Below are 15,911 nucleotides of genomic sequence, written 5' to 3' on the forward strand. Positions count from 1 at the left end.
TGTTTAAAGACGTTTAAGAGCCTTGTGTTTAACGGTGTTGCTATTTGTTTTCCCTTGGTTATTCGAAGAAATGTGACTTTTAAATGTTTCTGCACTCTCATAATTTATTACGGCCATTCTTGTTCAACGAAGTGTAAAAGCTTAATATTTGTCTGTAATAGTAACTGTCCTTCCATGGGTTATTAGAACTGCATGTTGAGAAAGAAAATTGAACCTGGAATTTCTTGATTTGTCTGATTGACAGTTTGTCTCGGCCCTTGTTTCTTAAAGGATACTCCCGTATCAATTCCCTTAGAATGTTGTGTGTTCGACATTGGATGGTCTGAGCCGTCTTGCTTAAGAAGTTTAATTTACTTAGCTGTTGGTCAGTAACCGTGGCTTGCTTGATATAGCGTACCTTACATTTCCTTTTTAATATTTAATCTAACCCTTTTTAATGGTTACTCACGGCTGTTCTCACGTAGTGAGAATAAGCATATTCATATACTGATGCTACCAGTTAGTCACAGCTGGTCTCTCAATAAGGTCAGAAACGGCGGCTTACTTAACACTCTGTCATATTTCCTTTTATATATTTAAGTTAACTTTTTGAGTAGTCAGTCACAGCTGCCCTTCCGCATTAAAAATTTTCATATTTATACTCTGATACCGCCAGTTAGTCACGGTTATTTTCTCAGTGAAATTGCTCTTAGTTTCTGGTGAAATTATTGACCTGTTTAACATTTTGGGTTACAGCCGCTTTCTGAAGGAAGGTGGTGTTATGATCCGTTCTGACCCATTTTCCCCAATAGGCTGAATAAAATTTTGGTGTTTTACAACTAACTAAATTTGTTCAACTGGATTTGAGTCGGTCGTTGCTATCTTGCCTAGTAATAGTAACTTAAAATTTTTCTTGTTAATTTCACTGCTGGTCGGTCGGAGCCGTTTGGGATAAAGAAAATTTTTATCAAAAGTAATTTTAAATGTGTATGTGGAGACATACATGTCCTCTGGAAATAGTGGACAGAATCCTTTCAGTAAAGAAGTAATTTGTCTGAATTTGATTGAGACAAGAAAGTAAATGTAAGTTCTTATTTAAATGAAACTGTTTGTATTTCTTAATACAAGAGTTTTAATTGTAACTATTTGCTGAAATTAATGGTGTCTTTTTTTTAAGGAAATGTTTTTAATTGTGTTCTTCTCTTCCAGTATTGCTCAAGTACCGATGTATGAACTGTTTGCTTTCATGCTATCATACATTTTGGGAAGAACTCAGTGGCTTTCCACGCAGAGAGGACGGTGTCCAAGCAGACCAGTCGAAGGTTAAGTACCACCCATCCCTACCGAGTCCTGGGTGCATTTCGAGTTCTCAGCACAGGAGCGAGACAAAGTGTGCCTCGCAACACTCCGTCTTCCTTTACTTTCCTCTCGCTTCCTCTTTCCTTCTATCTCCTGATTGCCACTCCACCATGTATTTCACCGATGTAGGAGGTGGGCAACGTCGATGTACAAAGGCAGACTGCGTCAATAGGGATGGGGCATGGCATGGCCAGAGCCAGTCCGAAACCCGTTCGAGAAAGATGCAGAGTACACAACAGGATTATATGTTTTGAGCGTTATACTGATGCTGAATAGGAATATCCGCTAAAACCGGAGTGAAGTATTTGGCAGACATGACATCTGTGTGGAAAGCGAGTACATTCTCCCTGTTTTCGGGAACGGTGAGGGCGAATGACTGACACCTTGAAACTGTTTTTTTTTTAATACACTATGGCAACCATGACAGAACAGTCCCTGGCCCTCCAAGCTAAGGGTTTGTAACATTTACATAGATTAGAAGTAGGTTTATGTTATGTAACTGTGTATCTGTAATTAATAAATGTGTATTCTTTAATGATTCAGGTCATTGATTTGTGACAGGAAATTTAAAGTGGTGTAATGTATGTATGGAAAAACCTAATGTTGTTTAAAATAATGAAATTTTATGATATGTGTAAATTTAGAAGAAAAACTTTCTATATTGGAAACTGGTTCATGATTAGGGCACTTGTATTGTAAAATGTAAAAGATGTAGGGAAGTCCCTCCGCAACGGAAGTGGCCCGGCGGGATGTAAACCGTGGTTTTGGCGGTCGAACTGGGCGGCTACTTGGAGGGAACGGTACGCAGTCATTGGCTAGCCGTTGTACGGTACACATCGATGCTGTCAAGGGAGGCAACTGGAAGCCGGTTTGCAAGGTATTTTACCTCGGATGTGGATTTGGCTGTTGCTTGGTGCTCTTGGCAATAATAAATGGCTCTATCACGTTAAAAATCCGTCACCAAGAAGAAATTTTATAGAGCAATCAAACATCAATTCGCTGCAGATCCTCCTGCATTTCAGTACAATTTTCCATTGTTACAACCTCGCCATATATCACAGCATCATCCGCAAAAAGCCTCAGTGAACTTCCGATGTCATCCACAAGGTCATTTATGTATATTGTGAATAGCAACGGTCCTACGACACTCCCCTGCGGCTCACCTGAAATCACTCGTACTTCGGAAGACTTCTCCCCATTGAGAATGACATATTGCGTTCTGTTTTCTAGGAACTCTTCAATCAAATCACATAATTGGTCTGATAGTCCATATGCCCTCACTTTGCTCATTAAACGAGTGTGGGGAACTGTATCGAACGCCTTGCGGAAGTCAAGAAACACGGCATCTACCTGGGAATCCATGTCTATGGCCCTCTGAGTCTCGTGGACGAATAGTGCGAGCTGGGTTTCACACGATCGTCTTTTTCGAAACCCATGCTGATTCCTACAGAGTAGATTTCTAGTTTCCAGAAAAGTCATTATACACGAACATAATACGTGTTCCAAAATTCTACAACTGATCGACGTTAGAGATATAGGTCTATAGTTCTGCACATCTGTTCGACGTCCCTTCTTGAAAACGGGGATGACTTGTGCCCTTTTCCAATCCTTTGGAACGCTACGCTCTTCTAGAGACCTACGGTACACCGCTGCAAGAAGGGGGGCTAGTTCCTACGCGTACTCTGTGTAAAATCGAGCTGGTATCCCATCAGGTCCAGCGGCCTTTCCTCTTTTGAGCGTTTGTAATTGTTTCTCTATCCCTCTGTCGTCTATTTCGATATCTACCATTTTGTCATCTGTGCGACAATCTAGAGAAGGAACTACAGCGCAGTCTTCCTCTGTGAAACAGCTTTGGAAAAAGACATTTAGTATTTCGGCCTTTAGTCTGTCATCCTCTGTTTCAGTACCATTTTGGTCACAGAGTGTCTGGACGTTTTGTTTTGATTCACCTGCCCCTTTGACATAAGACCAAAATTTCTTACGATTTTCTGCCAAGTCAGTACACAGAACTTTACTTTCGAATTCATTGAACGCCTCTCGCATGGCCCTCCTCACATTACATTTCGCTTCGCGTAATTTTTGTTTGTCTTCAAGGCATTGGCTATGTTTATGTTTGCTGTGAAGTTCCCTTTGCTTCCGCAGCAGTTTTCTACGTCGGTTGTTGTACCACGGTAGCTCGTTCCCATCTTGCTTGGAACATACTCATCTAACGCATATTGTACGATGGTTTTGAACTTTGTCCACTGATCTTCAACACTATCTGTACTTAAAACAAAACTTTTGTTTTGAGCCGCCAGGTACTCTGAAATCTGATTTTTGTTACTTTTGCTAAACAAAAAAATCTTCCTACCTTTTTTAATATTTCTATTTACGGCGGAAATCATCGATGCAGTAACCGCTTTATGATCGCTGATTCCCTGTTCTGCGTTAACTGTTTCAAATAGTTCGGGTCTATTTGTCACCAGAAGGTCTAATATGTTATCGCCACGAGTCGGTTCTCTGTTTAACTGCTGAAGGTAGTTTTCAGATAAAGCACTTTAAAAAATTTCACTGGATTCTTTGTCCCTGCCACCCATTATGAACGTTTGAGTCTCCCATTCTATATCCGGCAAATTAAAATCTCCACCTAGAACTATAACGTGGTGGGGAAATCTGCTCGATATATTTTCCAAATTATCCTTCAGGTGCTCAGCCACAACAGCTGCTGAGCCAGGGGACCTATAGAGACATCCAATTACCATGTCTGAGCCTGCTTTAACCGTGACCTTTACCTAAATTATTTCACATTTCGGATCTCCGTCAATTTCCTTCGATACTATTGCACTTCTTATCACTATAAACACGCCATCCCTTTCACTGTCCAGCCTGTCTCTGCGGTATACATTCCAATCTGAGTTTAGAATTTCATTACTGTTTACATGTTGATTCAGCCAACTTTCTGTCCCTAGTACTATGTGGGCATTGTGACCGTTCATTAATGAGAGCAGTTCTGGGACCTTTCTATAGACGCTCCTGCAGTTTACTATTAGCACATTAATATTGTTATTCCCTGTTGCATTTGGCCTACTCCTACTTTGCCGCGTCTCAGGAGGCGTCTTGTCGGGCTTAGGGAGGGAGTTCCCTAAACTAAAAAACTCACGTGTGTACTCCACACGTACTCCGCTACCCTTGTAGCTGCTTCCTGCGTGTAGTGCACGCCTGACCTATTCAGGGGGACCCTACATTTCTCCACCCGATAGCGGAGGTCGAGAAATTTGCACCCCAAATCTCCGCAGAATCGTCTGAGCCTCTGGTTTAATCCTTCTACTCGGCTCCAAACCAGAGGAGTGAGATCGGTTCTGGGAACGATACTACAAATAGTTAGCTCAGATTCCACCCCGCGAGCGAGGATTTCCGCCTTCACCAACTCCGCCAACCGCCTGTACGAACTGAGGATGACCTCTGAAGCCAGACGCCAGGAGTCATTGGTGCCGACGTGAGCAACAATTAGCAGTCGGGTGCACCCATTGCTCTCTGTCGCCGCCGGCAGGGCCTCCTCCACATCTCGGATGAGACCTCCCGGCAAGCAGACAGAGTGAACACTGGCCTTCTTCCCCGACCTTCCCGCTATTTCCCTAAGGGGCTCCATCACCCGCTAACGTTGGAGCTTCCAATAACTAATAAACCCCTCCCCCCCCCCCCACCCGTGTGTCTGCTCGGACCTTGCTGGAGGAGCAGCCACATGTCCACTGACAGGCAGAGCGGGTGATGCCACACGGCCAGCTTCCACATTGACCCTCCGCCTCGTGCGCCGCGAACGCCGCTGAACCCGCCACTCCCCTTGGGGAGAGGGTGGCCCAACCGCGCCCGGTACCCGCGAAGATGTCTTGACAGCAGGGACAGTGGGTGAAGCATATAACACCTGGGGTGTACCTTGCGACGCACCAGACTCCCCACTGCTGCTACACTCCGAGGCAGCAGCCTGAAGACGGCTGACCGCGGTCATCAGCACGTTCAGCTGTTCGAGAACAGTAGCCAGCTCCTCCTGCGTCCATAGACAGCAGTCACACATCCTGTCCATCCTAAGAAATCAATTTACTGTAGAGAGTTAATCAACTTTTAATATACTGCTAATTCACTAAGGGCGGCTGATAGTTTACTAAACTGTGGTTACTAGACACTTCTTGTAGAAAACAATGAAAATAGCACTACCTGTCTCTGGACTGTATTCAAAACAAACACTAGCACTACTGGCACTATGGCTGACTAAAGGGACTCTCTCTGACTGTATTCAAAACAAACATGAAATCTATGGAACACTATTACTAGCACTCGACAATTAAAGCTTCCTAAAAGCAAATACACACGGAAGAAGAAGTGACAAGTAAGAAAAATACAGTTAATACTTAAATTAACGTAGCTCGCTGCACAGCAGAAGTGACGCAGACGGCAGTTACGACGACACTGGCTGGCGAACGACCGATTCTTCATTCGTATATGAATTTTACTACTTTCATTAACCCCAAAGTTAAAGCCTGTTTAGCTTTTGTATTGGCAACGGCTTTGCCGCATTGGATACACCGGTTCCCGTGAGATCACCGCAGTGAAGCGCTGACGGGCGCTGTCGGGCGTGGTCGGCACTTGGATGGGTGACCATCCAGGCCGCCATGCGCTGTTGCCACTTTTCGGGGTGCGCTGAGCCTCGTGATGCCAGTAGAGGAGCTACTCGGCCGAATAGTAGCAGCTTCGGTCAAGAATACCATAACGACCGGGAGAGCGGTGTGCTGACCACACGCTCCTCCTATCCGCATCCTCCACTGAGGATGACACGGCGGTCGGATGGTCCCGGTGGGCCACTTGTGGCCTGTAGACTGAGTGTTTCTTTTAGTCTTTACATTAATTGCACTATATTCAAAATTACAGTCTGATAGCTTCATTCATTATTCAAACACGCAGTCAAAATTTCCCAAATCCTGTCAGAGTGTAACATTAGCTTGTGTCACGGCAGGTTACTGTTATACGTGGCTTTTCCATGACAGGATGGCTCAAATGGTTCAAATGACACTGAGCATCAGTCCCCTAGAACTTAGAACTACTTAAAGCTAAATAAACTAAGGACATCACATACATCCATGCCCGAGGCAGGATTCGAACCTGTGACCGTAACAGTCGCGCGGTTCCGGACTGAAGCGCCTAGAACCGCTCGGCCACCGCCGCCGGCCTCTATGACAGGACTTAGGTTAGGTTGTTAGAAAAGAGTGGTGTATAACGAAGCTAATGTTATAGGTTGGCCCTCGTTATAACAATCTGCACCAGAAAAGTTTAATCAGGTTAAAAAAATCAACAAATCAGCCACCAATGTAATTTAGCTACAAGACAAACGCGGCAAGGAAAACGGATAAACGATTTGAGCGTAGTTACCTGGAAAGTCCAAAGCCTCAACCGTTCAGAGCCCCCTTCGATAGCAGCATCAGAGATAACAAGCTATAACACGTTATAAGATAGGTGTAGCGGCATCACAGGAAACAAGACGGACAGGCGAAGGGGTATGCGTAGCAGATACGAACGCTATAATCTTCTATACATGAAATGAATTCGCAATTGCGAATATGGACAATCGTCAGCCGCAAAATGGAATTACAGCAATGAAAATTTGTGCTGGACTGAGACTGGAACCGGGATTTCACGCTTACTGCGATCGGTCGCCTTACAGTTAGGGTATTTGTGCTCGATTCACCGCCAGACCGGAACATCCATATGCCGGCAACCACATGTATACGACCTGCTCTCATACACCCATTATGTATATTCGCATACAGCTGATACATTTTAATTAAAAGTCAAAAGTCACTTACTCGGTGTCTGCGGATAATTACAATATGCAGTGCCTGCGTTGTTCAGAAGTACGATCCAACGTTTTTTTCCGGACATGCATGCATTCAGTTATACAGCTAATGGTTGCCTACATTAGAAACTGCCAATAAATTTCATGTGTTTCATAACGACCATAGTCGCTACAGTGCCTGACGTTCAGGCATGCACGCTTCTTCCAAGGAACGTTGCATCGTAATTCTGAAGAACATAGGCACTGCAATGTCGTATTTATCCGCAGACAGCGGGCAAGCGCTTTTCAATTAAGGTGTCTCCCCTGTACGGGAATATACACAGTCGATATACGAATGCCGAGTGTAGATGAATGGTTGACGGCGTAGGGAACTTTGGGTCTGGCTATGAATCGTGCTCGGACAACCTAATGGTACGTGACCTCTCACGATAAGCCTTTAATTCGGCTTTGAGTCCAGGTCGGACACGAATGTTCACTGTCCTCTTTCCATTATACAGCAGATGATTGATCATATTCATTGCATCGTACTTCTGAACAACATAGGCACTGCAATATCGTATAATCTTCTATACACGATAATCTTCAAGACAATCTGAGACGGTTTTGCCATCAGTGATAATACAGCAAACCAAGTAAAGCAGTTCAAAACAGTGGTTCAAATGGCCCTGAGCACTATGGGATTTAACATCTGAGGTCATCAGTCCCCTAGAACTTAGAACTACTTAAACCTAACTAACCTAAGGACATCACACACATCCATGCCCGAGGTAGGATTCGAACGTGTGACCGTAGCGGTCGCGCGTTTCCTCAAAACAGTGAACAACCGTTTGTCATACATTACACTCAATCAGGAAAGCAATGACGCAATCTTAGTCAATGTTCATGTCCCTACTGAAGGCAAGACAATGATGAAAAAGAAGAGTTTTATGCAGAGCTAGATCGTGTTCAGGAAAAAGTCCTGGAAAGGAACGTACATGTAATACTAGGTTGTTTTAATGCAAATGTAGGCACTACCATAAGAAATTACAGCTTGCTCGAAGAAATTATCAATGAATGCTTAAAAATGATAAAATTTTCCTCTACGAAGAACATGGTTATCAGCTCAACAGCATTCCCACGCAAGAAAATTCATCCAGGAACATCGTGCCCACCCGACAGAAAAGCTAAGTTAGAAAGATCATGTAATGATAGACAGGCAGCACAGGAGAATAGTGAAAGATGTCGTAGACCGACTAGGAGGGGAGTATAGGAAAGATAATTTCTAAGGTACAAATGAAACTAGTCCTAGAAAGTTCAGGTTTCGTAAGAAAAAAAAGAATGGAATGCCTGGGTTTGGCGTGGCAAAAAGTGAAGGAAAACGTACTCTGAGGCAGAAATATATAAAATTTTCGATTTACTAAGGAATGCAAATGATGTAGATGATGTACAGAAAATACGGTACACTGTCAAAACGACCGCGACAGCCCCTGCGAATAAAGTGCTGGACAGAAAGAATAAAACAGGGAAGAAGAAGGGATGCGGAAATGTAGTAGAGAAGGAAGAAAGCATGTTAGTTATGGCTACAGCATACAGATAACGAAACACAGGAGGAAAAACATCTGAAAGTGCTCTGAGAGACATCGATAGAACTGGGAACTGGATAACGAAAATACCTAATACAAATTCTTGAAAATGTGGAATGGTGAGCCGAAACCCTGGCAGGAGGACATTCTTCCAGCATGTGAACACAGCAAGAAAACCGTTCAACGCGAGAATGCAAACATGTACTATGGTTGCTGAATCAGTCTTAGAGCGATGGAAAGAATATTTCAGTGAGCTACTGAACTGCCCTGACCCAAAGTTACGTTTCAATGAAAACCAGGAAGAAACAAATGAGACAACGATTGATACCGCGGTGGAAGACATAGCAAAAGCCATACGGAAGATGAAAAGCAATAAACCACCAGCAGATGGTGCAGTCTATGCGGAAATGTTGAACAATGGAGGAAGGAGACTACAGTCCGAGATGTGCGAACTCCTTCATCTCATTTGGAAGGCTTAGGCTCATCTGACAGACAGTAGACATTTGTCGAATATACAAGACATGAAGCAAGATGGACTGCTCTAACTGCCGGGGAATCATTTTAATGAAAGTGGCATGCAAGGCCCTTTCTACAATCATTTAAGAAAACCCGTAACCATTCGCAGAACACGTTGTGGAGAAGAAGAGACTGTATTCCGTCCAAACCTTTCAGTCACTGATAGTGGGTGTGCTCTTAGGTTAATTCAATAGAAATATTGGGAAAGAGAAAGAAATGAGCTAGTATTGTTAATACTTTTTAAAAGTACTGTGACCGCTCAATGTCATTTAATACGATCACGACGACACCCCTCGATCGACGTTAGCACTCGTGGTGTTACTCGCCTTCATACATGGCAGTGGACGTTTGAAAATTCGTGACGCTAGCTCAATGGTTGTCAATTGATTTAAATGTTATTCCCGGCTGACTCTTAATTCAATTACTGCCACGGGAATGAGGAGAAAGCACACATCCTGGTGATACCAGCATTATGCGTATTTAGATGTTCGATTAATCTGAATGGTTTGCAGATGTTCCAGCGATTCTAATCGAACTCTATGCTGATGTACCGACAAGGACCATTTTCACAGATAAACATGCAAGTACGTAATGGATGTTCAGTTTCTCAAAATATTTCGTCGCACTCTCACATTATACATTCGCTGTAAGAACAATTTCATGCATTTACATTTTTGGTGTCCCGCAATATTGGTTGGCTAAATATTATGACGATACGTTGTATACAACTTCCACAGATATTGTTTATCATGTCGTCAAGACTACGTAATAAAGCCAAGGTCGTGGATGAAATTGAAATGTAGTTTGTTTATTAACACATTTCTTTCACTAACTAAACATGAAATATGAATCGGTATTGGAGGTGATGATCCTATCCTTCTTTTCTGTATTAAAATGGTCGATATTGTGTTCTGAATAACGCGTGTCATATAATGTCCAAATATCAACACGACCCAGGCTATCAGTTCGGCACTCAAAATGTCTACTCTTCGCTCTCGAAATGTTTGATGTGATTTTCTTTCACACGCAGGGTTCAATTTAACGGTGTATGCACTGTTTTTAGTATTTTAGATCCCCGTTAATTAATATCTGGTAGTTAATAAGCGAACTATTTTTATGCTGGCGCGTTGTTTGTATCAGTTACCCCCCGCAACCGTCGAAGAATATGATTCTATTAACGTTCCGCGCACATGCGTTTCACAATTTTATAAAATGCTGACTTACGTAAACTATAGCTTTCCGTTGCATACAACTTTCGTGGGTTCCACAACCATAATAGTTTTCCAAGAGTATTTTTCCCAGCTAACACAAAGTTCGAATTATGTTGTCGGAATAATTTTCACTTCACCCGACAATAAACGTCTCTGATCACTTCGTCACACATAATGTATTTTAAACGTGCTTGAAGTGTCTTTAAATAATCTCCTTAACGAATTTCGCAGTCGCGTACCAATTTTTCATCGACTAGCCCGATCGCGATAACTGAAGGTAGAGAGCTCAATAACGTGTTACATGTTCTTTTATATGTATTAAAAACAAACGCGCCTCTATATCTTTCTGTCCCGCTTGGTCTTTGCTACTTTGGTTTTTATTACTTTTCATTATATTGCTTCTTAGTAATACTGTGCAGTTATTAAAGTTTCGTATTACTTTCCCCTTTTTAATTCTTCCAAAATAAAGTCCATTTATCCCCGATTTTAATTAATATGATGCTAATTGACACGCCTGCCCGCAAAGTACCGTTATAGTACGTATGACAGTATTCATCAATATATACTCTACAAATTCCTGAAAGAGTTCCGAATCTCAAATAAGTTCATTGAAACCATGAGATAATCCAGGTGGGATAAAAAGAAGTGGAGGAGTATACCCTACCTTTTCCATTAAGCACTGGATTAAGACAGAGAGATGCACTGTCATGTGCACTGCTTAATCTAACCATTAAGGAAGTCGTAAGAGTACAAGGGGCGTTCAGTAAATAATGCAACTCATTTTGTTTTTGAAAGAACGTTTTATTGTCGATTGCAGTACACCACATTATTTCCCACTATTTTGGCCGCAAAAACCACATTTTTTAAAATAATCGGCCTACTGGGAGGACCTGTGTGCCCGCATGGTACCACTGTACTGGTAGGATTAGCGTAATGAGTAGCGTCTTTGAACAATAATGAGTTTCAGTTGGGGCGGTGGTCCGCGTCATAATTCTCCCAAATTTTTAAAAAGGGATCCGTACCAGATCGGGTTGACGGAGGAGATAGGGAAGATCCAAAGAAGAGCGGCGCGTTTCGTCACAGGGTTATTTGGTAACCTTGATAGCGTTACGGAGATGTTTAACAAACTCAAGTGGCAGTCTCTGCAAGAGAGGCGCTCTGCATCGCGGTGTAGCTTGCTCGCCAGGTTTCGAGAGGGTGCGTTTCTGGATGAGGTATCGAATATATTGCTTCCCCCTACTTATACCTCCCGAGGAGATCACGAATGTAAAATTAGAGAGATTAGAGCGCGCACGGAGGCTTTCAGACAGTCGTTCTTCCCGCGAACCATACGCGACTGGAACAGGAAAGGGAGGTAATGACAGTGGCACGTAAAGTGCCCTCCGCCACACACCGTTGGGTGGCTTGCGGAGTATAAATGTAGATGTAGATGTAGATCAACATCGGAGCCAACGTTTTGCTGCATCAATACCCGCCCTGTCTTCCCCATACTGCTTCCCGCAATCTTCATTGGGCCAAAAAGATGAAAATTGGAACGTGCGAGATCCGGGATTTATGGTGGATGACGAGAAACTTCCCAGTGAGTATTTGTGACCTCCTAATGGTAGCGTAGACTTGTGTAAGACCTTTCGTTGTCATGAAGAAGGAGAAGTTCTTTTTGCATTTTTGTGGCGACGAACGCGCTTAAGTCGTTTTTCAGTTTCCTGAGGATAGTACAATACGCTTCAGAGCTGAGCGGTGCAACTTGAGGGAGGACGTCAAACAGAATAACTCCCTCAGAGTTCCAAAAGGCCGTCGCCATGGTTTTACCGGGTGAGGGTGTGGCTTTGAACTTTTTCTTCATAGGAGAGTTGGTGTAGCGCCACTTCGTGCATTGCCGTTTTGTTTCCGGTTCGAGATGACGAAACCATTTTTGATCACCTGTGACGATGGTAGACAAAAAATTGTCACGATCTACCTCGTTACACAGAGGCAACTCCGGACAGATGGTCATCCTTTGCTCTTTATGGCCTGCTGTTAGGCGACAAGAAACCCAGCGGGCACAACCTGATGAGTACGAGTGGACGAGCGTGTCAACAATACCAACATAGATGTCCAGTTGTGCTGCGAGATGCGTGTTTGTTATCCGTCGATCACCTCGAATGAGTGTCCGCACGTTCCAACATTGCAATAGTGAAAATTCTGCGCGGACGCCGGCACGTGAGAGATCGGACAGGTTTCGTGCGACGTTGTTGAGATGATGACGCCTCACCCAACGACTCACCGTGCCTTTGTTCACTCCAGGTCTCCGGAGACATTCCACAAGCGCCTACGAACATCTGGGCTGCTTCAGTTTTCCACCAAAAGAACCTCAGCGTAGCTTTCTGGTTGCAACCCACCTCCATTACAGAAGCCAATTTGACGGCTACATATAGCGAAGCCGCCTCCCGAAACTTTATGAAACCATAGGAGCTAATGCGGGACATTCCATGATTTTTTCCACCGAAATTGGCCAAGGAAAAAATATGTTTGAATTTTCTCATTTTGAAAGTACTGAGGGGCAGTCTGTTTTAATTGTTAAAAACCATTCAATAGCCAAGATCACATAAAATATTTATTTATGTAAGACAACCTATTTCAACAGGCTTTGCTGTTATCTTCAGGGCTTAAAAACGTTTTTGATGTAAAACGTATTCATTTTAAATGAACCCCACCCACGGGATGTCAAGTGGATAAAAATCAGAACATTTATCCACGAGGCGTCTTATGAGTGAAGTTCAGCGTAAAAGGAAGATTTTTAAGACCTGAAGATAATGGCAAAGTCTCTTGAAACCGGCTGTCTTAAATAAACAAAAATTTTATTCATCTCTCCTGTTGAATGATTTTCACGGAAAAAGATGTGTTGCCTTACTTACCGAACGCCCTTCGTATAAGACTGCAATGGGCTACGAAGGGAAGGTGGCAAGTTTTAGATAATTTCTTAAACAGACGAGATAGCGTTAGTGAGCGAGAGTGAAACATATCTTGGGGACATGCATAAAATGTTCACCACAGTAGCAAGTAAAGCAGAACTACTTACCAGCAAATAAAAAACAGAACATATGTAAATAATGGAACAAAATGTGCACAAGATCATACAATTGGTGGAGACAAATTCATGTCTCTTGATCAGTTCAACTACTAGGGAAGCTGGTGCAGTTGTTGAAATCAAATATCCATACATGTAAAAGTACTAATTTCTGCTGGCTTCAGACTCCTTTATGCCGTCATAGCAAAATGGGCGAAAATTATTGTGGCACTGTACGCCCCACTGTCTTCCGTGGTTCAGAAAGCTGGACACTAACTAAAAGGGAGACCAAACAAAGGCGATGAGAAGCATATGGGGGCCGGTGAGAGAGGGAGATGCATGGAGAACAAGGAAAAATAATCAAATTCATGAGATCATGAAACAGTCCACAGTTTTACATTATCAAAAGAGCATACGACTTCAATCGGCGGGTCACGCAATCCGTTAAGCCAGATACCCGATTCTTAAGCAAGCTTTCATTGCAGACATTGCAACAAGGAGATGTCTAAGTAGGCAAAGGCAAGACCATGTAAAGAAGGATGTCGAAGATAGGAACATAGACTGTGGGAGGAAACTTCAACACACAGAATGCAGTGGAGACTTTTGATGCAGTAGGGAAGGTCTAAAGGTACGGCCATCGCTGTTTAAGTAACGAAAAATACCGATAACCTAAATAGCCTCTAGATTAACGTAGGTAGAGTGAAAACTACTTAGGTGTTCTTTCATTCTTTCGTAGGAACGATATGGTTTATCTAGTGAAAGCTAGATATCAACATTCTTCGTAGAAGTACAGTTCATGAAATCAAGACTGCAGAATTATATTGAGCTACAAATGCTGTCTAATGTAATTAAGAGCAAAACTTAAATATGTTCTGTCATCTGCACAACAAGAAGTTACATTTGGGAAATACGTTATTATTTTTTGTTTGTTAGTTTCCGGAAATATTTATCTTTGAAATCAAAACTTTGAACACAAACAACAACAAAAATGTTACACTGTCGGTTAAAGGAACCATTATTTCAATGTGATCAAAAGACTATGATACGATAAAGATGACACCTGATATAGACCATTCCGTATTTTTGAATGCATTCGTCTACCTGTAAGTTGCTGATAACGTTGCGTTGTCCAGTTATCTACAACTTCTTTCTCTTGGTGCCTTCAACATCTGTTGGCAAATGACAATGTTTTTTAATCGTGTTTTTAGGATACGTATAATTCCTCAGAACTCAGTGGCGTGGAAAATGTGATAAGTTACATAATTGGTTCTTTATTAAAGCTTCTACAACGTTCTTTAATGGTGTTTCGAAAATCGTTCTGGAACTAGCCAAGTATCCGACGTTGCCAGCCGTCATTCCAATCTTCTATTAGTCCGTCTCCCCCTTCCCCGTCTGTCGATCCCTCTCACCCTTCACCCCTTCTGCTTCTTCTGCTATTTGCTTTCTCTGTCCATCTCCTCTGCTGTCTCTCTGTTCAACTTGCTGCACTTCCGTTTATCTGTCCATATCCATCTCTCCCTCTCTCTGTTCATCTTCGCCTTCCCCCAGTCTCTGACTCGCTCTTCCTCCCCTGGCCTCTTTCTTTTCTCTGTCCATCCCCTCATCTGCCCTATCTGTGCCCTATCTGTGCCCATTTCCCCTTGCCATCTCTCTGTCCGTCTCTTCCTTCCCTGTCGCTGTCAGTGACTTTGCCGTCATATAAAATATGTTTCATATATATTTTACATATTTCACACGTAATTATAAACTTATTTCACCTGTATCTCTAGCGAATTACGCCCTACATTTTAATTTTCACGCAACTTTATGTTCATCACGTCGTAGTTCCTGTCAAATATGTGGCGTACGATGATACAATTTGGCAGTTACATCCAGCAGTACAGGGTGATTACAATTAAAGTTAAATACGCTATAGAAATAACACCACTGGTCAGAATGACGTAAAATTGCAACGGAATATTATTGGAGTAGGGGGAAAACTTATGGCAGAAGATGGGTTCCATACCATTTACAAGAGGGCAGTTTGCTAACCGAGACATCAACTTGATTTCACTGTAAAGCTCCTCAAACCCCTGTAGCACGGCTCTGGCCGTGAGACACGGACAATTATACCACTGAAAGATGACATCGTCGTAGCTGAAGACATCGTTCATGAAGGGATGCGGTGGTTCGCACCTGCCAGCGTGTTTCCGGTTACTACCACAGGTCCCATTCAAGTGATCGTCTCCAGTAGCATAATATTGCTCCCACCAGCCTGCGTCCGTGGCCCGCTGCACATTTCGAGCCGCCGTTCACCTCGATGACGCCGTTTGTGGAGACGACCAGCGACCTAGTGTGGAAAAAATGTGATTCACTCGAAGAGCTGACACGTTCCCTTGATGGACGGTCGAATCCTGATGGTCCCATTCCAAAGA

This window comes from Schistocerca cancellata, chromosome 2, assembly GCF_023864275.1.
Source record: "Schistocerca cancellata isolate TAMUIC-IGC-003103 chromosome 2, iqSchCanc2.1, whole genome shotgun sequence".
Taxonomy (NCBI): Eukaryota; Metazoa; Arthropoda; class Insecta; order Orthoptera; family Acrididae; genus Schistocerca; species Schistocerca cancellata.